The sequence below is a fragment of the Equus caballus genome, chromosome 14, assembly GCF_041296265.1.
Source record: "Equus caballus isolate H_3958 breed thoroughbred chromosome 14, TB-T2T, whole genome shotgun sequence".
NCBI classification, from domain to species: Eukaryota; Metazoa; Chordata; class Mammalia; order Perissodactyla; family Equidae; genus Equus; species Equus caballus.
In genome coordinates, this window is record NC_091697.1 from 1,023,061 (window position 1) to 1,049,930 (window position 26,870).

Below are 26,870 nucleotides of genomic sequence, written 5' to 3' on the forward strand. Positions count from 1 at the left end.
CCTAGTGGGAACATCTCTTCCAAAGGCCTGTGAAACGCAGTTTCTTTGCAGGCCTGATCTGGCTGAAGTAGGACTTCTGCTCTGGGTGTGCTACTTTGCCCTAGAGCTGAAAGGCACAACGTGCAGGCTTCTTTCCAAAGGGCGAGTTGGGCCCCACAGCATCTTGCTTCCAGCTCTTTGGGAAGCTAAGAAACAACTCGCTCTGCACAGTGCTCTTACAGCCTAGTGGGAACATCTCTTCCAAAGGCCTGTGAAACGCAGTTTCTTTGCAGGCCTGATCTGGCTGAAGTAGGACTTCTGCTCTGGGTGTGCTACTTTGCCCTAGAGCTGAAAGGCACAACGTGCAGGCTTCTTTCCAAAGGGCGAGTTGGGCCCCACAGCATCTTGCTTCCAGCTCTTTGGGAAGCTAAGAAACAACTCGCTCTGCACAGTGCTCTTACAGCCTAGTGGGAACATCTCTTCCAAAGGCCTGTGAAACGCAGTTTCTTTGCAGGCCTGATCTGGCTGAAGTAGGACTTCTGCTCTGGGTGTGCTACTTTGCCCTAGAGCTGAAAGGCACAACGTGCAGGCTTCTTTCCAAAGGGCGAGTTGGGCCCCACAGCATCTTGCTTCCAGCTCTTTGGGAAGCTAAGAAACAACTCGCTCTGCACAGTGCTCTTACAGCCTAGTGGGAACATCTCTTCCAAAGGCCTGTGAAACGCAGTTACTTTGCAGGCCCGATCTGGCTGAAGTAGGACTTCTGCTCTGGGTGTGCTACTTTGCCCTAGAGCTGAAAGGCACAACGTGCAGGCTTCTTTCCAAAGGGCGAGTTGGGCCCCACAGCATCTTGCTTCCAGCTCTTTGGGAAGCTAAGAAACAACTCGCTCTGCACAGTGCTCTTACAGCCTAGTGGGAACATCTCTTCCAAAGGCCTGTGAAACGCAGTTTCTTTGCAGGCCCGATCTGGCTGAAGTAGGACTTCTGCTCTGGGTGTGCTACTTTGCCCTAGAGCTGAAAGGCACAACGTGCAGGCTTCTTTCCAAAGGGCGAGTTGGGCCCCACAGCATCTTGCTTCCAGCTCTTTGGGAAGCTAAGAAACAACTCGCTCTGCACAGTGCTCTTACAGCCTAGTGGGAACATCTCTTCCAAAGGCCTGTGAAACGCAGTTTCTTTGCAGGCCCGATCTGGCTGAAGTAGGACTTCTGCTCTGGGTGTGCTACTTTGCCCTAGAGCTGAAAGGCACAACGTGCAGGCTTCTTTCCAAAGGGCGAGTTGGGCCCCACAGCATCTTGCTTCCAGCTCTTTGGGAAGCTAAGAAACAACTCGCTCTGCACAGTGCTCTTACAGCCTACGGGGAACATCTCTGACAAAGGCCTGTGAAACGCAGTTTCTTTGCAGGCCTGATCTGGCTGAAGTAGGACTTCTGCTCTGGGTGTGCTACTTTGCCCTAGAGCTGAAAGGCACAACGTGCAGGCTTCTTTCCAAAGGGCGAGTTGGGCCCCACAGCATCTTGCTTCCAGCTCTTTGGGAAGCTAAGAAACAACTCGCTCTGCACAGTGCTCTTACAGCCTACGGGGAACATCTCTGACAAAGGCCTGTGAAACGCAGTTTCTTTGCAGGCCTGATCTGGCTGAAGTAGGACTTCTGCTCTGGGTGTGCTACTTTGCCCTAGAGCTGAAAGGCACAACGTGCAGGCTTCTTTCCAAAGGGCGAGTTGGGCCCCACAGCATCTTGCTTCCAGCTCTTTGGGAAGCTAAGAAACAACTCGCTCTGCACAGTGCTCTTACAGCCTAGTGGGAACATCTCTTCCAAAGGCCTGTGAAACGCAGTTTCTTTGCAGGCCTGATCTGGCTGAAGTAGGACTTCTGCTCTGGGTGTGCTACTTTGCCCTAGAGCTGAAAGGCACAACGTGCAGGCTTCTTTCCAAAGGGCGAGTTGGGCCCCACAGCATCTTGCTTCCAGCTCTTTGGGAAGCTAAGAAACAACTCGCTCTGCACAGTGCTCTTACAGCCTAGTGGGAACATCTCTTCCAAAGGCCTGTGAAACGCAGTTTCTTTGCAGGACTGATCTGGCTGAAGTAGGACTTCTGCTCTGGGTGTGCTACTTTGCCCTAGAGCTGAAAGGCGCAACTTGCAGGCTTCTTTCCAAAGGGCGAGTTGGGCCCCACAGCATCTTGCTTCCAGCTCTTTGGGAAGCTAAGAAACAACTCGCTCTGCACAGTGCTCTTACAGCCTAGTGGGAACATCTCTTCCAAAGGCCTGTGAAACGCAGTTTCTTTGCAGGCCCGATCTGGCTGAAGTAGGACTTCTGCTCTGGGTGTGCTACTTTGCCCTAGAGCTGAAAGGCACAACGTGCAGGCTTCTTTCCAAAGGGCGAGTTGGGCCCCACAGCATCTTGCTTCCAGCTCTTTGGGAAGCTAAGAAACAACTCGCTCTGCACAGTGCTCTTACAGCCTACGGGGAACATCTCTGACAAAGGCCTGTGAAACGCAGTTTCTTTGCAGGCCTGATCTGGCTGAAGTAGGACTTCTGCTCTGGGTGTGCTACTTTGCCCTAGAGCTGAAAGGCACAACGTGCAGGCTTCTTTCCAAAGGGCGAGTTGGGCCCCACAGCATCTTGCTTCCAGCTCTCTGGGAAGCTAAGAAAAAACTCGCTCTGCACAGTGCTCTTACAGCCTAGTGGGAACATCTCTTCCAAAGGCCTGTGAAACGCAGTTTCTTTGCAGGCCTGATCTGGCTGAAGTAGGACTTCTGCTCTGGGTGTGCTACTTTGCCCTAGAGCTGAAAGGCACAACGTGCAGGCTTCTTTCCAAAGGGCGAGTTGGGCCCCACAGCATCTTGCTTCCAGCTCTTTGGGAAGCTAAGAAACAACTCGCTCTGCACAGTGCTCTTACAGCCTAGTGGGAACATCTCTTCCAAAGGCCTGTGAAACGCAGTTTCTTTGCAGGCCCGATCTGGCTGAAGTAGGACTTCTGCTCTGGGTGTGCTACTTTGCCCTAGAGCTGAAAGGCACAACGTGCAGGCTTCTTTCCAAAGGGCGAGTTGGGCCCCACAGCATCTTGCTTCCAGCTCTTTGGGAAGCTAAGAAACAACTCGCTCTGCACAGTGCTCTTACAGCCTAGTGGGAACATCTCTTCCAAAGGCGTGTGAAACGCAGTTTCTTTGCAGGCCCGATCTGGCTGAAGTAGGACTTCTGCTCTGGGTGTGCTACTTTGCCCTAGAGCTGAAAGGCACAACGTGCAGGCTTCTTTCCAAAGGGCGAGTTGGGCCCCACAGAATCTTGCTTCCAGCTCTTTGGGAAGCTAAGAAACAACTCGCTCTGCACAGTGCTCTTACAGCCTACCGGGAACATCTCTTCCAAAGGCCTGTGAAACGCAGTTTCTTTGCAGGCCTGATCTGGCTGAAGTAGGACTTCTGCTCTGGGTGTGCTACTTTGCCCTAGAGCTGAAAGGCACAACGTGCAGGCTTCTTTCCAAAGGGCGAGTTGGGCCCCACAGCATCTTGCTTCCAGCTCTTTGGGAAGCTAAGAAACAACTCGCTCTGCACAGTGCTCTTACAGCCTAGTGGGAACATCTCTTCCAAAGGCCTGTGAAACGCAGTTTCTTTGCAGGCCTGATCTGGCTGAAGTAGGACTTCTGCTCTGGGTGTGCTACTTTGCCCTAGAGCTGAAAGGCACAACGTGCAGGCTTCTTTCCAAAGGGCGAGTTGGGCCCCACAGCATCTTGCTTCCAGCTCTTTGGGAAGCTAAGAAACAACTCGCTCTGCACAGTGCTCTTACAGCCTAGTGGGAACATCTCTTCCAAAGGCCAGTGAAACGCAGTTTCTTTGCAGGCCTGATCTGGCTGAAGTAGGACTTCTGCTCTGGGTGTGCTACTTTGCCCTAGAGCTGAAAGGCACAACGTGCAGGCTTCTTTCCAAAGGGCGAGTTGGGCCCCACAGCATCTTGCTTCCAGCTCTTTGGGAAGGTAAGAAACAACTCGCTCTGCACAGTGCTCTTACAGCCTACCAGGAACATCTCTTCCAAAAGCCTGTGAAACGCAGTTTCTTTGCAGGCCTGACCTGGCTGAAGTAGGACTTCTGCTCTGGGTGTGCTACTTTGCCCTAGAGCTGAAAGGCACAACGTGCAGGCTTCTTTCCAAAGGGCGAGTTGGGCCCCACAGCATCTTGCTTCCAGCTCTTTGGGAAGCTAAGAAACAACTCGCTCTGCACAGTGCTCTTACAGCCTAGTGGGAACATCTCTTCCAAAGGCCTGTGAAACGCAGTTTCTTTGCAGGCCTGATCTGGCTGAAGTAGAACTTCTGCTCTGGGTGTGCTACTTTGCCCTAGAGCTGAAAGGCACAACGTGCTGGCTTCTTTCCAAAGGGCGAGTTGGGCCCCACAGCATCTTGCTTCCAGCTCTTTGGGAAGCTAAGAAACAACTCGCTCTGCACAGTGCTCTTACAGCCTAGTGGGAACATCTCTTCCAAAGGCCTGTGAAACGCAGTTTCTTTGCAGGCCTGATCTGGCTGAAGTAGGACTTCTGCTCTGGGTGTGCTACTTTGCCCTAGAGCTGAAAGGCACAACGTGCAGGCTTCTTTCCAAAGGGCGAGTTGGGCCCCACAGCATCTTGCTTCCAGCTCTTTGGGAAGCTAAGAAGCAACTCGCTCTGCACAGTGCTCTTACAGCCTAGTGGGAACATCTCTTCCAAAGGCCTGTGAAACGCAGTTTCTTTGCAGGCCTGATCTGGCTGAAGTAGGACTTCTGCTCTGGGTGTGCTACTTTGCCCTAGAGCTGAAAGGCACAACGTGCAGGCTTCTTTCCAAAGGGCGAGTTGGGCCCCACAGCATCTTGCTTCCAGCTCTTTGGGAAGCTAAGAAACAACTCGCTCTGCACAGTGCTCTTACAGCCTAGTGGGAACATCTCTTCCAAAGGCCTGTGAAACGCAGTTTCTTTGCAGGCCTGATCTGGCTGAAGTAGGACTTCTGCTCTGGGTGTGCTACTTTGCCCTAGAGCTGAAAGGCACAACGTGCAGGCTTCTTTCCAAAGGGCGAGTTGGGCCCCACAGCATCTTGCTTCCAGCTCTTTGGGAAGCTAAGAAACAACTCGCTCTGCACAGTGCTCTTACAGCCTAGTGGGAACATCTCTTCCAAAGGCCTGTGAAACGCAGTTTCTTTGCAGGCCTGATCTGGCTGAAGTAGAACTTCTGCTCTGGGTGTGCTACTTTGCCCTAGAGCTGAAAGGCACAACGTGCTGGCTTCTTTCCAAAGGGCGAGTTGGGCCCCACAGCATCTTGCTTCCAGCTCTTTGGGAAGCTAAGAAACAACTCGCTCTGCACAGTGCTCTTACAGCCTAGTGGGAACATCTCTTCCAAAGGCCTGTGAAACGCAGTTTCTTTGCAGGCCTGATCTGGCTGAAGTAGGACTTCTGCTCTGGGTGTGCTACTTTGCCCTAGAGCTGAAAGGCACAACGTGCAGGCTTCTTTCCAAAGGGCGAGTTGGGCCCCACAGCATCTTGCTTCCAGCTCTTTGGGAAGCTAAGAAACAACTCGCTCTGCACAGTGCTCTTACAGCCTAGTGGGAACATCTCTTCCAAAGGCCTGTGAAACGCAGTTTCTTTGCAGGCCTGATCTGGCTGAAGTAGGACTTCTGCTCTGGGTGTGCTACTTTGCCCTAGAGCTGAAAGGCACAACGTGCAGGCTTCTTTCCAAAGGGCGAGTTGGGCCCCACAGCATCTTGCTTCCAGCTCTTTGGGAAGCTAAGAAACAACTCGCTCTGCACAGTGCTCTTACAGCCTAGTGGGAACATCTCTTCCAAAGGCCTGTGAAACGCAGTTTCTTTGCAGGCCTGATCTGGCTGAAGTAGGACTTCTGCTCTGGGTGTGCTACTTTGCCCTAGAGCTGAAAGGCACAACGTGCAGGCTTCTTTCCAAAGGGCGAGTTGGGCCCCACAGCATCTTGCTTCCAGCTCTTTGGGAAGCTAAGAAACAACTCGCTCTGCACAGTGCTCTTACAGCCTAGTGGGAACATCTCTTCCAAAGGCCTGTGAAACGCAGTTTCTTTGCAGGCCCGATCTGGCTGAAGTAGGACTTCTGCTCTGGGTGTGCTACTTTGCCCTAGAGCTGAAAGGCACAACGTGCAGGCTTCTTTCCAAAGGGCGAGTTGGGCCCCACAGCATCTTGCTTCCAGCTCTTTGGGAAGCTAAGAAACAACTCGCTCTGCACAGTGCTCTTACAGCCTAGTGGGAACATCTCTTCCAAAGGCCTGTGAAACGCAGTTTCTTTGCAGGCCCGATCTGGCTGAAGTAGGACTTCTGCTCTGGGTGTGCTACTTTGCCCTAGAGCTGAAAGGCACAACGTGCAGGCTTCTTTCCAAAGGGCGAGTTGGGCCCCACAGCATCTTGCTTCCAGCTCTTTGGGAAGCTAAGAAACAACTCGCTCTGCACAGTGCTCTTACAGCCTAGTGGGAACATCTCTTCCAAAGGCCTGTGAAACGCAGTTTCTTTGCAGGCCCGATCTGGCTGAAGTAGGACTTCTGCTCTGGGTGTGCTACTTTGCCCTAGAGCTGAAAGGCACAACGTGCAGGCTTCTTTCCAAAGGGCGAGTTGGGCCCCACAGCATCTTGCTTCCAGCTCTTTGGGAAGCTAAGAAACAACTCGCTCTGCACAGTGCTCTTACAGCCTACCGGGAACATCTCTTCCAAAGGCCTGTGAAACGCAGTTTCTTTGCAGGCCTGATCTGGCTGAAGTAGGACTTCTGCTCTGGGTGTGCTACTTTGCCCTAGAGCTGAAAGGCAAAACGTGCAGGCTTCTTTCCAAAGGGCGAGTTGGGCCCCACAGCATCTTGCTTCCAGCTCTTTGGGAAGCTAAGAAACAACTCGCTCTGCACAGTGCTCTTACAGCCTACGGGGAACATCTCTTCCAAAGGCCTGTGAAACGCAGTTTCTTTGCAGGCCTGATCTGGCTGAAGTAGGACTTCTGCTCTGGGTGTGCTACTTTGCCCTAGAGCTGAAAGGCACAACGTGCAGGCTTCTTTCCAAAGGGCGAGTTGGGCCCCACAGCATCTTGCTTCCAGCTCTTTGGGAAGCTAAGAAACAACTCGCTCTGCACAGTGCTCTTACAGCCTAGTGGGAACATCTCTTCCAAAGGCCTGTGAAACGCAGTTTCTTTGCAGGCCTGATCTGGCTGAAGTAGGACTTCTGCTCTGGGTGTGCTACTTTGCCCTAGAGCTGAAAGGCGCAACGTGCAGGCTTCTTTCCAAAGGGCGAGTTGGGCCCCACAGCATCTTGCTTCCAGCTCTTTGGGAAGCTAAGAAACAACTCGCTCTGCACAGTGCTCTTACAGCCTAGTGGGAACATCTCTTCCAAAGGCCTGTGAAACGCAGTTTCTTTGCAGGCCCGATCTGGCTGAAGTAGGACTTCTGCTCTGGGTGTGCTACTTTGCCATAGAGCTGAAAGGCACAACGTGCAGGCTTCTTTCCAAAGGGCGAGTTGGGCCCCACAGCATCTTGCTTCCAGCTCTTTGGGAAGCTAAGAAGCAACTCGCTCTGCACAGTGCTCTTACAGCCTAGTGGGAACATCTCTTCCAAAGGCCTGTGAAACGCAGTTTCTTTGCAGGCCTGATCTGGCTGAAGTAGGACTTCTGCTCTGGGTGTGCTACTTTGCCCTAGAGCTGAAAGGCACAACGTGCAGGCTTCTTTCCAAAGGGCGAGTTGGGCCCCACAGCATCTTGCTTCCAGCTCTTTGGGAAGCTAAGAAACAACTCGCTCTGCACAGTGCTCTTACAGCCTAGTGGGAACATCTCTTCCAAAGGCCTGTGAAACGCAGTTTCTTTGCAGGCCTGATCTGGCTGAAGTAGGACTTCTGCTCTGGGTGTGCTACTTTGCCCTAGAGCTGAAAGGCACAACGTGCAGGCTTCTTTCCAAAGGGCGAGTTGGGCCCCACAGCATCTTGCTTCCAGCTCTTTGGGAAGCTAAGAAACAACTCGCTCTGCACAGTGCTCTTACAGCCTAGTGGGAACATCTCTTCCAAAGGCCTGTGAAACGCAGTTTCTTTGCAGGCCTGATCTGGCTGAAGTAGAACTTCTGCTCTGGGTGTGCTACTTTGCCCTAGAGCTGAAAGGCACAACGTGCTGGCTTCTTTCCAAAGGGCGAGTTGGGCCCCACAGCATCTTGCTTCCAGCTCTTTGGGAAGCTAAGAAACAACTCGCTCTGCACAGTGCTCTTACAGCCTACCAGGAACATCTCTTCCAAAGGCCTGTGAAACGCAGTTTCTTTGCAGGCCTGATCTGGCTGAAGTAGGACTTCTGCTCTGGGTGTGCTACTTTGCCCTAGAGCTGAAAGGCACAACGTGCAGGCTTCTTTCCAAAGGGCGAGTTGGGCCCCACAGCATCTTGCTTCCAGCTCTTTGGGAAGCTAAGAAACAACTCGCTCTGCACAGTGCTCTTACAGCCTAGTGGGAACATCTCTTCCAAAGGCCTGTGAAACGCAGTTTCTTTGCAGGCCTGATCTGGCTGAAGTAGGACTTCTGCTCTGGGTGTGCTACTTTGCCCTAGAGCTGAAAGGCACAACGTGCAGGCTTCTTTCCAAAGGGCGAGTTGGGCCCCACAGCATCTTGCTTCCAGCTCTTTGGGAAGCTAAGAAACAACTCGCTCTGCACAGTGCTCTTACAACCTAGTGGGAACATCTCTTCCAAAGGCCTGTGAAACGCAGTTTCTTTGCAGGCCTGATCTGGCTGAAGTAGGACTTCTGCTCTGGGTGTGCTACTTTGCCCTAGAGCTGAAAGGCACAACGTGCAGGCTTCTTTCCAAAGGGCGAGTTGGGCCCCACAGCATCTTGCTTCCAGCTCTTTGGGAAGCTAAGAAACAACTCGCTCTGCACAGTGCTCTTACAGCCTAGTGGGAACATCTCTTCCAAAGGCCTGTGAAACGCAGTTTCTTTGCAGGCCCGATCTGGCTGAAGTAGGACTTCTGCTCTGGGTGTGCTACTTTGCCCTAGAGCTGAAAGGCACAACGTGCAGGCTTCTTTCCAAAGGGCGAGTTGGGCCCCACAGCATCTTGCTTCCAGCTCTTTGGGAAGCTAAGAAACAACTCGCTCTGCACAGTGCTCTTACAGCCTAGTGGGAACATCTCTTCCAAAGGCCTGTGAAACGCAGTTTCTTTGCAGGCCCGATCTGGCTGAAGTAGGACTTCTGCTCTGGGTGTGCTACTTTGCCCTAGAGCTGAAAGGCACAACGTGCAGGCTTCTTTCCAAAGGGCGAGTTGGGCCCCACAGCATCTTGCTTCCAGCTCTTTGGGAAGCTAAGAAACAACTCGCTCTGCACAGTGCTCTTACAGCCTAGTGGGAACATCTCTTCCAAAGGCCTGTGAAACGCAGTTTCTTTGCAGGCCCGATCTGGCTGAAGTAGGACTTCTGCTCTGGGTGTGCTACTTTGCCCTAGAGCTGAAAGGCACAACGTGCAGGCTTCTTTCCAAAGGGCGAGTTGGGCCCCACAGCATCTTGCTTCCAGCTCTTTGGGAAGCTAAGAAACAACTCGCTCTGCACAGTGCTCTTACAGCCTACCGGGAACATCTCTTCCAAAGGCCTGTGAAACGCAGTTTCTTTGCAGGCCTGATCTGGCTGAAGTAGGACTTCTGCTCTGGGTGTGCTACTTTGCCCTAGAGCTGAAAGGCAAAACGTGCAGGCTTCTTTCCAAAGGGCGAGTTGGGCCCCACAGCATCTTGCTTCCAGCTCTTTGGGAAGCTAAGAAACAACTCGCTCTGCACAGTGCTCTTACAGCCTACGGGGAACATCTGTGACAAAGGCCTGTGAAACGCAGTTTCTTTGCAGGCCTGATCTGGCTGAAGTAGGACTTCTGCTCTGGGTGTGCTACTTTGCCCTAGAGCTGAAAGGCACAACGTGCAGGCTTCTTTCCAAAGGGCGAGTTGGGCCCCACAGCATCTTGCTTCCAGCTCTTTGGGAAGCTAAGAAACAACTCGCTCTGCACAGTGCTCTTACAGCCTAGTGGGAACATCTCTTCCAAAGGCCTGTGAAACGCAGTTTCTTTGCAGGCCTGATCTGGCTGAAGTAGGACTTCTGCTCTGGGTGTGCTACTTTGCCCTAGAGCTGAAAGGCGCAACGTGCAGGCTTCTTTCCAAAGGGCGAGTTGGGCCCCACAGCATCTTGCTTCCAGCTCTTTGGGAAGCTAAGAAACAACTCGCTCTGCACAGTGCTCTTACAGCCTAGTGGGAACATCTCTTCCAAAGGCCTGTGAAACGCAGTTTCTTTGCAGGCCCGATCTGGCTGAAGTAGGACTTCTGCTCTGGGTGTGCTACTTTGCCCTAGAGCTGAAAGGCACAACGTGCAGGCTTCTTTCCAAAGGGCGAGTTGGGCCCCACAGCATCTTGCTTCCAGCTCTTTGGGAAGCTAAGAAACAACTCGCTCTGCACAGTGCTCTTACAGCCTAGTGGGAACATCTCTTCCAAAGGCCTGTGAAACGCAGTTTCTTTGCAGGCCTGATCTGGCTGAAGTAGGACTTCTGCTCTGGGTGTGCTACTTTGCCCTAGAGCTGAAAGGCACAACGTGCAGGCTTCTTTCCAAAGGGCGAGTTGGGCCCCACAGCATCTTGCTTCCAGCTCTTTGGGAAGCTAAGAAACAACTCGCTCTGCACAGTGCTCTTACAGCCTACCGGGAACATCTCTTCCAAAGGCCTGTGAAACGCAGTTTATTTGCAGGCCTGATCTGGCTGAAGTAGGACTTCTGCTCTGGGTGTGCTACTTTGCCCTAGAGCTGAAAGGCACAACGTGCAGGCTTCTTTCCAAAGGGCGAGTTGGGCCCCACAGCATCTTGCTTCCAGCTCTTTGGGAAGCTAAGAAACAACTCGCTCTGCACAGTGCTCTTACAGCCTAGTGGGAACATCTCTTCCAAAGGCCTGTGAAACGCAGTTTCTTTGCAGGCCTGATCTGGCTGAAGTAGGACTTCTGCTCTGGGTGTGCTACTTTGCCCTAGAGCTGAAAGGCACAACGTGCAGGCTTCTTTCCAAAGGGCGAGTTGGGCCCCACAGCATCTTGCTTCCAGCTCTTTGGGAAGGTAAGAAACAACTCGCTCTGCACAGTGCTCTTACAGCCTACCAGGAACATCTCTTCCAAAGGCCTGTGAAACGCAGTTTCTTTGCAGGCCTGATCTGGCTGAAGTAGGACTTCTGCTCTGGGTGTGCTACTTTGCCCTAGAGCTGAAAGGCACAACGTGCAGGCTTCTTTCCAAAGGGCGAGTTGGGCCCCACAGCATCTTGCTTCCAGCTCTTTGGGAAGCTAAGAAACAACTCGCTCTGCACAGTGCTCTTACAGCCTAGTGGGAACATCTCTTCCAAAGGCCTGTGAAACGCAGATTCTTTGCAGGCCTGATCTGGCTGAAGTAGGACTTCTGCTCTGGGTGTGCTACTTTGCTCTAGAGCTGAAAGGCACAACGTGCAGGCTTCTTTCCAAAGGGCGAGTTGGGCCCCACAGCATCTTGCTTCCAGCTCTTTGGGAAGCTAAGAAACAACTCGCTCTGCACAGTGCTCTTACAGCCTAGTGGGAACATCTCTTCCAAAGGCCTGTGAAACGCAGTTTCTTTGCAGGCCTGATCTGGCTGAAGTAGGACTTCTGCTCTTGGTGTGCTACTTTGCCCTAGAGCTGAAAGGCAAAACGTGCAGGCTTCAGACCAAAGGGCGAGTTGGGCCCCACAGCATCTTGCTTCCAGCTCTTTGGGAAGCTGAGAAACAACTCGCTCTGCACAGTGCTCTTACAGCCTAGTGGGAACATCTCTTCCAAAGGCCTGTGAAACGCAGTTTCTTTGCAGGCCTGATCTGGCTGAAGTAGGACTTCTGCTCTGGGTGTGCTGCTTTGCCCTAGAGCTGAAAGGCACAACGTGCAGGCTTCTTTCCAAAGGGCGAGTTGGGCCCCACAGCATCTTGCTTCCAGCTCTTTGGGAAGCTAAGAAACAACTCGCTCTGCACAGTGCTCTTACAGCCTACGGGGAACATCTCTTCCAAAGGCCTGTGAAACGCAGTTTCTTTACAGGCCTGATCTGGCTGAAGTAGGACTTCTGCTCTGGGTGTGCTACTTTGCCCTAGAGCTGAAAGGCACAACGTGCAGGCTTCTTTCCAAAGGGCGAGTTGGGCCCCACAGCATCTTGCTTCCAGCTCTTTGGGAAGCTAAGAAACAACTCGCTCTGCACAGTGCTCTTACAGCCTACAGGGAACATCTCTTCCAAAGGCCTGTGAAACGCAGTTTCTTTGCAGGCCTGATCTGGCTGAAGTAGGACTTCTGCTCTGGGTGTGCTACTTTGCCCTAGAGCTGAAAGGCACAACGTGCAGGCTTCTTTCCAAAGGGCGAGTTGGGCCCCACAGCATCTTGCTTCCAGCTCTTTGGGAAGCTAAGAAACAACTCGCTCTGCACAGTGCTCTTACAGCCTAGTGGGAACATCTCTTCCATAGGCCTGTGAAACGCAGTTTCTTTGCAGGCCTGATCTGGCTGAAGTAGGACTTCTGCTCTGGGTGTGCTACTTTGCCCTAGAGCTGAAAGGCACAACGTGCAGGCTTCTTTCCAAAGGGCGAGTTGGGCCCCACAGCATCTTGCTTCCAGCTCTTTGGGAAGCTAAGAAACAACTCGCTCTGCACCGTGCTCTTACAGCCTAATGGGAACATCTCTTCCAAAGGCCTGTGAAACGCAGTTTCTTTGCAGGCCCGATCTGGCTGAAGTAGGACTTCTGCTCTGGGTGTGCTACTTTGCCCTAGAGCTGAAAGGCACAACGTGCAGGCTTCTTTCCAAAGGGCGAGTTGGGCCCCACAGCATCTTGCTTCCAGCTCTTTGGGAAGCTAAGAAACAACTCGCTCTGCACAGTGCTCTTACAGCCTACCGGGAACATCTCTTCCAAAGGCCTGTGAAACGCAGTTTCTTTGCAGGCCTGATCTGGCTGAAGTAGGACTTCTGCTCTGGGTGTGCTACTTTGCCCTAGAGCTGAAAGGCAAAACGTGCAGGCTTCTTTCCAAAGGGCGAGTTGGGCCCCACAGCATCTTGCTTCCAGCTCTTTGGGAAGCTAAGAAACAACTCGCTCTGCACAGTGCTCTTACAGCCTACGGGGAACATCTCTGACAAAGGCCTGTGAAACGCAGTTTCTTTGCAGGCCTGATCTGGCTGAAGTAGGACTTCTGCTCTGGGTGTGCTACTTTGCCCTAGAGCTGAAAGGCACAACGTGCAGGCTTCTTTCCAAAGGGCGAGTTGGGCCCCACAGCATCTTGCTTCCAGCTCTTTGGGAAGCTAAGAAACAACTCGCTCTGCACAGTGCTCTTACAGCCTAGTGGGAACATCTCTTCCAAAGGCCTGTGAAACGCAGTTTCTTTGCAGGCCTGATCTGGCTGAAGTAGGACTTCTGCTCTGGGTGTGCTACTTTGCCCTAGAGCTGAAAGGCGCAACGTGCAGGCTTCTTTCCAAAGGGCGAGTTGGGCCCCACAGCATCTTGCTTCCAGCTCTTTCGGAAGCTAAGAAACAACTCGCTCTGCACAGTGCTCTTACAGCCTAGTGGGAACATCTCTTCCAAAGGCCTGTGAAACGCAGTTTCTTTGCAGGCCCGATCTGGCTGAAGTAGGACTTCTGCTCTGGGTGTGCTACTTTGCCCTAGAGCTGAAAGGCACAACGTGCAGGCTTCTTTCCAAAGGGCGAGTTGGGCCCCACAGCATCTTGCTTCCAGCTCTTTGGGAAGCTAAGAAACAACTCGCTCTGCACAGTGCTCTTACAGCCTACCGGGAACATCTCTTCCAAAGGCCTGTGAAACGCAGTTTCTTTGCAGGCCTGATCTGGCTGAAGTAGGACTTCTGCTCTGGGTGTGCTACTTTGCCCTAGAGCTGAAAGGCAAAACGTGCAGGCTTCTTTCCAAAGGGCGAGTTGGGCCCCACAGCATCTTGCTTCCAGCTCTTTGGGAAGCTAAGAAACAACTCGCTCTGCACAGTGCTCTTACAGCCTACGGGGAACATCTGTGACAAAGGCCTGTGAAACGCAGTTTCTTTGCAGGCCTGATCTGGCTGAAGTAGGACTTCTGCTCTGGGTGTGCTACTTTGCCCTAGAGCTGAAAGGCACAACGTGCAGGCTTCTTTCCAAAGGGCGAGTTGGGCCCCACAGCATCTTGCTTCCAGCTCTTTGGGAAGCTAAGAAACAACTCGCTCTGCACAGTGCTCTTACAGCCTAGTGGGAACATCTCTTCCAAAGGCCTGTGAAACGCAGTTTCTTTGCAGGCCTGATCTGGCTGAAGTAGGACTTCTGCTCTGGGTGTGCTACTTTGCCCTAGAGCTGAAAGGCGCAACGTGCAGGCTTCTTTCCAAAGGGCGAGTTGGGCCCCACAGCATCTTGCTTCCAGCTCTTTGGGAAGCTAACAAACAACTCGCTCTGCACAGTGCTCTTACAGCCTAGTGGGAACATCTCTTCCAAAGGCCTGTGAAACGCAGTTTCTTTGCAGGCCCGATCTGGCTGAAGTAGGACTTCTGCTCTGGGTGTGCTACTTTGCCCTAGAGCTGAAAGGCACAACGTGCAGGCTTCTTTCCAAAGGGCGAGTTGGGCCCCACAGCATCTTGCTTCCAGCTCTTTGGGAAGCTAAGAAACAACTCGCTCTGCACAGTGCTCTTACAGCCTAGTGGGAACATCTCTTCCAAAGGCCTGTGAAACGCAGTTTCTTTGCAGGCCTGATCTGGCTGAAGTAGGACTTCTGCTCTGGGTGTGCTACTTTGCCCTAGAGCTGAAAGGCACAACGTGCAGGCTTCTTTCCAAAGGGCGAGTTGGGCCCCACAGCATCTTGCTTCCAGCTCTTTGGGAAGCTAAGAAACAACTCGCTCTGCACAGTGCTCTTACAGCCTACCGGGAACATCTCTTCCAAAGGCCTGTGAAACGCAGTTTATTTGCAGGCCTGATCTGGCTGAAGTAGGACTTCTGCTCTGGGTGTGCTACTTTGCCCTAGAGCTGAAAGGCACAACGTGCAGGCTTCTTTCCAAAGGGCGAGTTGGGCCCCACAGCATCTTGCTTCCAGCTCTTTGGGAAGCTAAGAAACAACTCGCTCTGCACAGTGCTCTTACAGCCTAGTGGGAACATCTCTTCCAAAGGCCTGTGAAACGCAGTTTCTTTGCAGGCCTGATCTGGCTGAAGTAGGACTTCTGCTCTGGGTGTGCTACTTTGCCCTAGAGCTGAAAGGCACAACGTGCAGGCTTCTTTCCAAAGGGCGAGTTGGGCCCCACAGCATCTTGCTTCCAGCTCTTTGGGAAGGTAAGAAACAACTCGCTCTGCACAGTGCTCTTACAGCCTACCAGGAACATCTCTTCCAAAGGCCTGTGAAACGCAGTTTCTTTGCAGGCCTGATCTGGCTGAAGTAGGACTTCTGCTCTGGGTGTGCTACTTTGCCCTAGAGCTGAAAGGCACAACGTGCAGGCTTCTTTCCAAAGGGCGAGTTGGGCCCCACAGCATCTTGCTTCCAGCTCTTTGGGAAGCTAAGAAACAACTCGCTCTGCACAGTGCTCTTACAGCCTAGTGGGAACATCTCTTCCAAAGGCCTGTGAAACGCAGTTTCTTTGCAGGCCTGATCTGGCTGAAGTAGGACTTCTGCTCTGGGTGTGCTACTTTGCTCTAGAGCTGAAAGGCACAACGTGCAGGCTTCTTTCCAAAGGGCGAGTTGGGCCCGACAGCATCTTGCTTCCAGCTCTTTGGGAAGCTAAGAAACAACTCGCTCTGCACAGTGCTCTTACAGCCTAGTGGGAACATCTCTTCCAAAGGCCTGTGAAACGCAGTTTCTTTGCAGGCCTGATCTGGCTGAAGTAGGACTTCTGCTCTTGGTGTGCTACTTTGCCCTAGAGCTGAAAGGCAAAACGTGCAGGCTTCCGACCAAAGGGCGAGTTGGGCCCCACAGCATCTTGCTTCCAGCTCTTTGGGAAGCTGAGAAACAACTCGCTCTGCACAGTGCTCTTACAGCCTAGTGGGAACATCTCTTCCAAAGGCCTGTGAAACGCAGTTTCTTTGCAGGCCTGATCTGGCTGAAGTAGGACTTCTGCTCTGGGTGTGCTGCTTTGCCCTAGAGCTGAAAGGCACAACGTGCAGGCTTCTTTCCAAAGGGCGAGTTGGGCCCCACAGCATCTTGCTTCCAGCTCTTTGGGAAGCTAAGAAACAACTCGCTCTGCACAGTGCTCTTACAGCCTACGGGGAACATCTCTTCCAAAGGCCTGTGAAACGCAGTTTCTTTACAGGCCTGATCTGGCTGAAGTAGGACTTCTGCTCTGGGTGTGCTACTTTGCCCTAGAGCTGAAAGGCACAACGTGCAGGCTTCTTTCCAAAGGGCGAGTTGGGCCCCACAGCATCTTGCTTCCAGCTCTTTGGGAAGCTAAGAAACAACTCGCTCTGCACAGTGCTCTTACAGCCTACAGGGAACATCTCTTCCAAAGGCCTGTGAAACGCAGTTTCTTTGCAGGCCTGATCTGGCTGAAGTAGGACTTCTGCTCTGGGTGTGCTACTTTGCCCTAGAGCTGAAAGGCACAACGTGCAGGCTTCTTTCCAAAGGGCGAGTTGGGCCCCACAGCATCTTGCTTCCAGCTCTTTGGGAAGCTAAGAAACAACTCGCTCTGCACAGTGCTCTTACAGCCTAGTGGGAACATCTCTTCCATAGGCCTGTGAAACGCAGTTTCTTTGCAGGCCTGATCTGGCTGAAGTAGGACTTCTGCTCTGGGTGTGCTACTTTGCCCTAGAGCTGAAAGGCACAACGTGCAGGCTTCTTTCCAAAGGGCGAGTTGGGCCCCACAGCATCTTGCTTCCAGCTCTTTGGGAAGCTAAGAAACAACTCGCTCTGCACCGTGCTCTTACAGCCTAGTGGGAACATCTCTTCCAAAGGCCTGTGAAACGCAGTTTCTTTGCAGGCCCGATCTGGCTGAAGTAGGACTTCTGCTCTGGGTGTGCTACTTTGCCCTAGAGCTGAAAGGCACAACGTGCAGGCTTCTTTCCAAAGGGCGAGTTGGGCCCCACAGCATCTTGCTTCCAGCTCTTTGGGAAGCTAAGAAACAACTCGCTCTGCACAGTGCTCTTACAGCCTACCGGGAACATCTCTTCCAAAGGCCTGTGAAACGCAGTTTCTTTGCAGGCCTGATCTGGCTGAAGTAGGACTTCTGCTCTGGGTGTGCTACTTTGCCCTAGAGCTGAAAGGCAAAACGTGCAGGCTTCTTTCCAAAGGGCGAGTTGGGCCCCACAGCATCTTGCTTCCAGCTCTTTGGGAAGCTAAGAAACAACTCGCTCTGCACAGTGCTCTTACAGCCTACGGGGAACATCTCTGACAAAGGCCTGTGAAACGCAGTTTCTTTGCAGGCCTGATCTGGCTGAAGTAGGACTTCTGCTCTGGGTGTGCTACTTTGCCCTAGAGCTGAAAGGCACAACGTGCAGGCTTCTTTCCAAAGGGCGAGTTGGGCCCCACAGCATCTTGCTTCCAGCTCTTTGGGAAGCTAAGAAACAACTCGCTCTGCACAGTGCTCTTACAGCCTACGGGGAACATCTCTGACAAAGGCCTGTGAAACGCAGTTTCTTTGCAGGCCTGATCTGGCTGAAGTAGGACTTCTGCTCTGGGTGTGCTACTTTGCCCTAGAGCTGAAAGGCGCAACGTGCAGGCTTCTTTCCAAAGGGCGAGTTGGGCCCCACAGCATCTTGCTTCCAGCTCTTTCGGAAGCTAAGAAACAACTCGCTCTGCACAGTGCTCTTACAGCCTAGTGGGAACATCTCTTCCAAAGGCCTGTGAAACGCAGTTTCTTTGCAGGCCCGATCTGGCTGAAGTAGGACTTCTGCTCTGGGTGTGCTACTTTGCCCTAGAGCTGAAAGGCACAACGTGCAGGCTTCTTTCCAAAGGGCGAGTTGGGCCCCACAGCATCTTGCTTCCAGCTCTTTGGGAAGCTAAGAAACAACTCGCTCTGCACAGTGCTCTTACAGCCTAGTGGGAACATCTCTTCCAAAGGCCTGTGAAACGCAGTTTCTTTGCAGGCCCGATCTGGCTGAAGTAGGACTTCTGCTCTGGGTGTGCTACTTTGCCCTAGAGCTGAAAGGCACAACGTGCAGGCTTCTTTCCAAAGGGCGAGTTGGGCCCCACAGCATCTTGCTTCCAGCTCTTTGGGAAGCTAAGAAACAACTCGCTCTGCACAGTGCTCTTACAGCCTACCGGGAACATCTCTTCCAAAGGCCTGTGAAACGCAGTTTATTAGCAGGCCTGATCTGGCTGAAGTAGGACTTCTGCTCTGGGTGTGCTACTTTGCCCTAGAGCTGAAAGGCACAACGTGCAGGCTTCTTTCCAAAGGGCGAGTTGGGCCCCACAGCATCTTGCTTCCAGCTCTTTGGGAAGCTAAGAAACAACTCGCTCTGCACAGTGCTCTTACAGCCTAGTGGGAACATCTCTTCCAAAGGCCTGTGAAACGCAGTTTCTTTGCAGGCCTGATCTGGCTGAAGTAGGACTTCTGCTCTGGGTGTGCTTCTTTGCCCTAGAGCTGAAAGGCACAACGTGCAGGCTTCTTTCCAAAGGGCGAGTTGGGCCCCACAGCATCTTGCTTCCAGCTCTTTGGGAAGGTAAGAAACAACTCGCTCTGCACAGTGCTCTTACAGCCTACCAGGAACATCTCTTCCAAAGGCCTGTGAAACGCAGTTTCTTTGCAGGCCTGATCTGGCTGAAGTAGGACTTCTGCTCTGGGTGTGCTACTTTGCCCTAGAGCTGAAAGGCACAACGTGCAGGCTTCTTTCCAAAGGGCGAGTTGGGCCCCACAGCATCTTGCTTCCAGCTCTTTGGGAAGCTAAGAAACAACTCGCTCTGCACAGTGCTCTTACAGCCTAGTGGGAACATCTCTTCCAAAGGCCTGTGAAACGCAGTTTCTTTGCAGGCCTGATCTGGCTGAAGTAGGACTTCTGCTCTGGGTGTGCTACTTTGCTCTAGAGCTGAAAGGCACAACGTGCAGGCTTCTTTCCAAAGGGCGAGTTGGGCCCCACAGCATCTTGCTTCCAGCTCTTTGGGAAGCTAAGAAACAACTCGCTCTGCACAGTGCTCTTACAGCCTAGTGGGAACATCTCTTCCAAAGGCCTGTGAAACGCAGTTTCTTTGCAGGCCTGATCTGGCTGAAGTAGGACTTCTGCTCTTGGTGTGCTACTTTGCCCTAGAGCTGAAAGGCAAAACGTGCAGGCTTCCTTCCAAAGGGCGAGTTGGGCCCCACAGCATCTTGCTTCCAGCTCTTTGGGAAGCTGAGAAACAACTCGCTCTGCACAGTGCTCTTACAGCCTAGTGGGAACATCTCTTCCAAAGGCCTGTGAAACGCAGTTTCTTTGCAGGCCTGATCTGGCTGAAGTAGGACTTCTGCTCTGGGTGTGCTGCTTTGCCCTAGAGCTGAAAGGCACAACGTGCAGGCTTCTTTCCAAAGGGCGAGTTGGGCCCCACAGCATCTTGCTTCCAGCTCTTTGGGAAGCTAAGAAACAACTCGCTCTGCACAGTGCTCTTACAGCCTACGGGGAACATCTCTTCCAAAGGCCTGTGAAACGCAGTTTCTTTGCAGGCCTGATCTGGCTGAAGTAGGACTTCTGCTCTGGGTGTGCTACTTTGCCCTAGAGCTGAAAGGCACAACGTGCAGGCTTCTTTCCAAAGGGCGAGTTGGGCCCCACAGCATCTTGCTTCCAGCTCTTTGGGAAGCTAAGAAACAACTCGCTCTGCACAGTGCTCTTACAGCCTACAGGGAACATCTCTTCCAAAGGCCTGTGAAACGCAGTTTCTTTGCAGGCCTGATCTGGCTGAAGTAGGACTTCTGCTCTGGGTGTGCTACTTTGCCCTAGAGCTGAAAGGCACAACGTGCAGGCTTCTTTCCAAAGGGCGAGTTGGGCCCCACAGCATCTTGCTTCCAGCTCTTTGGGAAGCTAAGAAACAACTCGCTCTGCACAGTGCTCTTACAGCCTAGTGGGAACATCTCTTCCATAGGCCTGTGAAACGCAGTTTCTTTGCAGGCCTGATCTGGCTGAAGTAGGACTTCTGCTCTGGGTGTGCTACTTTGCCCTAGAGCTGAAAGGCACAACGTGCAGGCTTCTTTCCAAAGGGCGAGTTGGGCCCCACAGCATCTTGCTTCCAGCTCTTTGGGAAGCTAAGAAACAACTCGCTCTGCACAGTGCTCTTACAGCCTACGGGGAACATCTCTTCCAAAGGCCTGTGAAACGCAGTTTCTTTGCATGCCTGATCTGGCTGAAGTAGGACTTCTGCTCTGGGTGTGCTACTTTGCCCTAGAGGTGAAAGGCACAACGTGCAGGCTTCTTTCCAATGGGCGAGTTGGGCCCCACAGCATCTTGCTTCCAGCTCTTTGGGAAGCTAAGAAACAACTCGCTCTGCACAGTGCTCTTACAGCCTACCGGGAAGATCTCTTCCAAAGGCCAGTGAAACGCAGTTTCTTTGCAGGCCTGATCTGGCTGAAGTAGGACTTCTGCTCTGGGTGTGCTACTTTGCCCTAGAGCTGAAAGGCACAACGTGCAGGCTTCTTTCCAAAGGGCGAGTTGGGCCCCACAGCATCTTGCTTCCAGCTCTTTGGGAAGCTAAGAAACAACTCGCTCTGCACAGTGCTCTTACAGCCTACGGGGAACATCTCTGACAAAGGCCTGTGAAACGCAGTTTCTTTGCAGGCCTGATCTGGCTGAAGTAGGACTTCTGCTCTGGGTGTGCTACTTTGCCCTAGAGCTGAAAGGCACAACGTGCAGGCTTCTTTCCAAAGGGCGAGTTGGGCCCCACAGCATCTTGCTTCCAGCTCTTTGGGAAGCTAAGAAACAACTCGCTCTGCACAGTGCTCTTACAGCCTACGGGGAATATCTCTTCCAAAGGCCTGTGAAACGCAGTTTCTTTGCAGGCCTGATCTGGCTGAAGTAGGACTTCTGCTCTGGGTGTGCTACTTTGCCCTAGAGCTGAAAGGCGCAACTTGCAGGCTTCTTTCCAAAGGGCGAGTTGGGCCCCACAGCATCTTGCTTCCAGCTCTTTGGGAAGCTAAGAAACAACTCGCTCTGCACAGTGCTCTTACAGCCTAGTGGGAACATCTCTTCCAAAGGCCTGTGAAACGCAGTTTCTTTGCAGGTCCGATCTGGCTGAAGTAGGACTTCTGCTCTGGGTGTGCTACTTTGCCCTAGAGCTGAAAGGCACAACGTGCAGGCTTCTTTCCAAAGGGCGAGTTGGGCCCCACAGCATCTTGCTTCCAGCTCTTTGGGAAGCTAAGAAACAACTCGCTCTGCACAGTGCTCTTACAGCCTAGTGGGAACATCTCTTCCAAAGGCCTGTGAAACGCAGTTTCTTTGCAGGCCCGATCTGGCTGAAGTAGGACTTCTGCTCTGGGTGTGCTACTTTGCCCTAGAGCTGAAAGGCACAACGTGCAGGCTTCTTTCCAAAGGGCGAGTTGGGCCCCACAGCATCTTGCTTCCAGCTCTTTGGGAAGCTAAGAAACAACTCGCTCTGCACAGTGCTCTTCCAGCCTACCGGGAACATCTCTTCCAAAGGCCTGTGAAACGCAGTTTCTTTGCAGGCCTGATCTGGCTGAAGTAGGACTTCTGCTCTGGGTGTGCTACTTTGCCCTAGAGCTGAAAGGCACAACGTGCAGGCTTCTTTCCAAAGGGCGAGTTGGGCCCCACAGCATCTTGCTTCCAGCTATTTGGGAAGCTAAGAAACAACTCGCTCTGCACAGTGCTCTTACAGCCTAGTGGGAACATCTCTTCCAAAGGCCTGTGAAACGCAGTTTCTTTGCAGGCCTGATCTGGCTGAAGTAGGACTTCTGCTCTTGGTGTGCTACTTTGCCCTAGAGCTGAAAGGCAAAACGTGCAGGCTTCCTTCCAAAGGGCGAGTTGGGCCCCACAGCATCTTGCTTTCAGCTCTTTGGGAAGCTGAGAAACAACTCGCTCTGCACAGTGCTCTTACAGCCTAGTGGGAACATCTCTTCCAAAGGCCTGTGAAACGCAGTTTCTTTGCAGGCCTGATCTGGCTGAAGTAGGACTTCTGCTCTGGGTGTGCTGCTTTGCCCTAGAGCTGAAAGGCACAACGTGCAGGCTTCTTTCCAAAGGGCGAGTTGGGCCCCACAGCATCTTGCTTCCAGCTCTTTGGGAAGCTAAGAAACAACTCGCTCTGCACAGTGCTCTTACAGCCTACGGGGAACATCTCTTCCAAAGGCCTGTGAAACGCAGTTTCTTTGCAGGCCTGATCTGGCTGAAGTAGGACTTCTGCTCTGGGTGTGCTACTTTGCCCTAGAGCTGAAAGGCACAACGTGCAGGCTTCTTTCCAAAGGGCGAGTTGGGCCCCACAGCATCTTGCTTCCAGCTCTTTGGGAAGCTAAGAAACAACTCGCTCTGCACAGTGCTCTTACAGCCTACAGGGAACATCTCTTCCAAAGGCCTGTGAAACGCAGTTTCTTTGCAGGCCTGATCTGGCTGAAGTAGGACTTCTGCTCTGGGTGTGCTACTTTGCCCTAGAGCTGAAAGGCACAACGTGCAGGCTTCTTTCCAAAGGGCGAGTTGGGCCCCACAGCATCTTGCTTCCAGCTCTTTGGGAAGCTAAGAAACAACTCGCTCTGCACAGTGCTCTTACAGCCTAGTGGGAACATCTCTTCCATAGGCCTGTGAAACGCAGTTTCTTTGCAGGCCTGATCTGGCTGAAGTAGGACTTCTGCTCTGGGTGTGCTACTTTGCCCTAGAGCTGAAAGGCACAACGTGCAGGCTTCTTTCCAAAGGGCGAGTTGGGCCCCACAGCATCTTGCTTCCAGCTCTTTGGGAAGCTAAGAAACAACTCGCTCTGCACAGTGCTCTTACAGCCTACGGGGAACATCTCTTCCAAAGGCCTGTGAAACGCAGTTTCTTTGCATGCCTGATCTGGCTGAAGTAGGACTTCTGCTCTGGGTGTGCTACTTTGCCCTAGAGGTGAAAGGCACAACGTGCAGGCTTCTTTCCAATGGGCGAGTTCGGCCCCACAGCATCTTGCTTCCAGCTCTTTGGGAAGCTAAGAAACAACTCGCTCTGCACAGTGCTCTTAAAGCCTACCGGGAAGATCTCTTCCAAAGGCCAGTGAAACGCAGTTTCTTTGCAGGCCTGATCTGGCTGAAGTAGGACTTCTGCTCTGGGTGTGCTACTTTGCCCTAGAGCTGAAAGGCACAACGTGCAGGCTTCTTTCCAAAGGGCGAGTTGGGCCCCACAGCATCTTGCTTCCAGCTCTTTGGGAAGCTAAGAAACAACTCGCTCTGCACAGTGCTCTTACAGCCTACGGGGAACATCTCTGACAAAGGCCTGTGAAACGCAGTTTCTTTGCAGGCCTGATCTGGCTGAAGTAGGACTTCTGCTCTGGGTGTGCTACTTTGCCCTAGAGCTGAAAGGCACAACGTGCAGGCTTCTTTCCAAAGGGCGAGTTGGGCCCCACAGCATCTTGCTTCCAGCTCTTTGGGAAGCTAAGAAACAACTCGCTCTGCACAGTGCTCTTACAGCCTACGGGGAATATCTCTTCCAAAGGCCTGTGAAACGCAGTTTCTTTGCAGGCCTGATCTGGCTGAAGTAGGACTTCTGCTCTGGGTGTGCTACTTTGCCCTAGAGCTGAAAGGCGCAACTTGCAGGCTTCTTTCCAAAGGGCGAGTTGGGCCCCACAGCATCTTGCTTCCAGCTCTTTGGGAAGCTAAGAAACAACTCGCTCTGCACAGTGCTCTTACAGCCTAGTGGGAACATCTCTTCCAAAGGCCTGTGAAACGCAGTTTCTTTGCAGGCCTGATCTGGCTGAAGTAGGACTTCTGCTCTGGGTGTGCTACTTTGCCCTAGAGCTGAAAGGCACAACGTGCAGGCTTCTTTCCAAAGGGCGAGTTGGGCCCCACAGCATCTTGCTTCCAGCTCTTTGGGAAGCTAAGAAACAACTCGCTCTGCACAGTGCTCTTACAGCCTAGTGGGAACATCTCTTCCAAAGGCCTGTGAAACGCAGTTTCTTTGCAGGCCCGATCTGGCTGAAGTAGGACTTCTGCTCTGGGTGTGCTACTTTGCCCTAGAGCTGAAAGGCACAACGTGCAGGCTTCTTTCCAAAGGGCGAGTTGGGCCCCACAGCATCTTGCTTCCAGCTCTTTGGGAAGCTAAGAAACAACTCGCTCTGCACAGTGCTCTTCCAGCCTACCGGGAACATCTCTTCCAAAGGCCTGTGAAACGCAGTTTCTTTGCAGGCCTGATCTGGCTGAAGTAGGACTTCTGCTCTGGGTGTGCTACTTTGCCCTAGAGCTGAAAGGCACAACGTGCAGGCTTCTTTCCAAAGGGCGAGTTGGGCCCCACAGCATCTTGCTTCCAGCTATTTGGGAAGCTAAGAAACAACTCGCTCTGCACAGTGCTCTTACAGCCTAGTGGGAACATCTCTTCCAAAGGCCTGTGAAACGCAGTTTCTTGGCAGGCCTGATCTGGCTGAAGTAGGACTTCTGCTCTGGGTCTGCTACTTTGCCCTACAGGTGAAAGGCACAACGTGCAGGCTCCTTTCCAAAGGGCGAGTTGGGCCCCACAGCATCTTGCTTCCAGCTCTTTGGGAAGCTAAGAAACAACTCGCTCTGCACAGTGCTCTTACAGCCTAGTGGGAACATCTCTTCCAAAGGCCTGTGAAACGCAGTTTCTTTGCAGGCCCGATCTGGCTGAAGTAGGACTTCTGCTCTGGGTGTGCTACTTTGCCCTAGAGCTGAAAGGCACAACGTGCAGGCTTCTTACCAAAGGGCGAGTTGGGCCCCACAGCATCTTGCTTCCAGCTCTTTGGGAAGCTAAGAAACAACTCGCTCTGCACAGTGCTCTTACAGCCTACCGGGAACATCTCTTCCAAAGGCCTGTGAAACGCAGTTTCTTTGCAGGCCTGATCTGGCTGAAGTAGGACTTCTGCTCTGGGTGTGCTACTTTGCCCTAGAGCTGAAAGGCACAACGTGCAGGCTTCTTTCCAAAGGGCGAGTTGGGCCCCACAGCATCTTGCTTCCAGCTCTTTGGGAAGCTAAGAAACAACTCGCTCTGCACAGTGCTCTTACAGCCTACCAGGAACATCTCTTCCAAAGGCCTGTGAAACGCAGTTTCTTTGCAGGCCTGATCTGGCTGAAGTAGGACTTCTGCTCTGGGTGTGCTACTTTGCCCTAGAGCTGAAAGGCACAACGTGCAGGCTTCTTTCCAAAGGGCGAGTTGGGCCCCACAGCATCTTGCTTCCAGCTCTTTGGGAAGCTAAGAAACAACTCGCTCTGCACAGTGCTCTTACAGCCTAGTGGGAACATCTCTTCCAAACGCCTGTGAAACGCAGATTCTTTGCAGGCCTGATCTGGCTGAAGTAGGACTTCTGCTCTGGGTGTGCTACTTTGCTCTAGAGCTGAAAGGCACAACGTGCAGGCTTCTTTCCAAAGGGCGAGTTGGGCCCCACAGCATCTTGCTTCCAGCTCTTTGGGAAGCTAAGAAACAACTCGCTCTGCACAGTGCTCTTACAGCCTAGTGGGAACATCTCTTCCAAAGGCCTGTGAAACGCAGTTTCTTTGCAGGCCTGATCTGGCTGAAGTAGGACTTCTGCTCTTGGTGTGCTACTTTGCCCTAGAGCTGAAAGGCAAAACGTGCAGGCTTCCGTCCAAAGGGCGAGTTGGGCCCCACAGCATCTTGCTTCCAGCTCTTTGGGAAGCTGAGAAACAACTCGCTCTGCACAGTGCTCTTACAGCCTAGTGGGAACATCTCTTCCAAAGGCCTGTGAAACGCAGTTTCTTTGCAGGCCTGATCTGGCTGAAGTAGGACTTCTGCTCTGGGTGTGCTACTTTGCCCTAGAGCTGAAAGGCACAACGTGCAGGCTTCTTTCCAAAGGGCGAGTTGGGCCCCACAGCATCTTGCTTCCAGCTCTTTGGGAAGCTAAGAAACAACTCGCTCTGCACAGTGCTCTTACAGCCTACAGGGAACATCTCTTCCAAAGGCCTGTGAAACGCAGTTTCTTTGCAGGCCTGATCTGGCTGAAGTAGGACTTCTGCTCTGGGTGTGCTACTTTGCCCTAGAGCTGAAAGGCGCAACGTGCAGGCTTCTTTCCAAAGGGCGAGCTGGGCCCCACAGCATCTTGCTTCCAGCTCTTTGGGAAGCTAAGAAACAACTCGCTCTGCACAGTGCTCTTACAGCCTAGTGGGAACATCTCTTCCAAAGGCCTGTGAAACGCAGTTTCTTTGCAGGCCCGATCTGGCTGAAGTAGGACTTCTGCTCTGGGTGTGCTACTTTGCCCTAGAGCTGAAAGGCACAACGTGCAGGCTTCTTTCCAAAGGGCGAGTTGGGCCCCACAGCATCTTGCTTCCAGCTCTTTGGGAAGCTAAGAAACAACTCGCTCTGCACAGTGCTCTTACAGCCTAGTGGGAACATCTCTTCCAAAGGCCTGTGAAACGCAGTTTCTTTGCAGGCCCGATCTGGCTGAAGTAGGACTTCTGCTCTGGGTGTGCTACTTTGCCCTAGAGCTGAAAGGCACAACGTGCAGGCTTCTTTCCAAAGGGCGAGTTGGGCCCCACAGCATCTTGCTTCCAGCTCTTTGGGAAGCTAAGAAACAACTCGCTCTGCACAGTGCTCTTACAGCCTACCGGGAACATCTCTTCCAAAGGCCTGTGAAACGCAGTTTATTAGCAGGCCTGATCTGGCTGAAGTAGGACTTCTGCTCTGGGTGTGCTACTTTGCCCTAGAGCTGAAAGGCACAACGTGCAGGCTTCTTTCCAAAGGGCGAGTTGGGCCCCACAGCATCTTGCTTCCAGCTCTTTGGGAAGCTAAGAAACAACTCGCTCTGCACAGTGCTCTTACAGCCTAGTGGGAACATCTCTTCCAAAGGCCTGTGAAACGCAGTTTCTTTGCAGGCCTGATCTGGCTGAAGTAGGACTTCTGCTCTGGGTGTGCTACTTTGCCCTAGAGCTGAAAGGCACAACGTGCAGGCT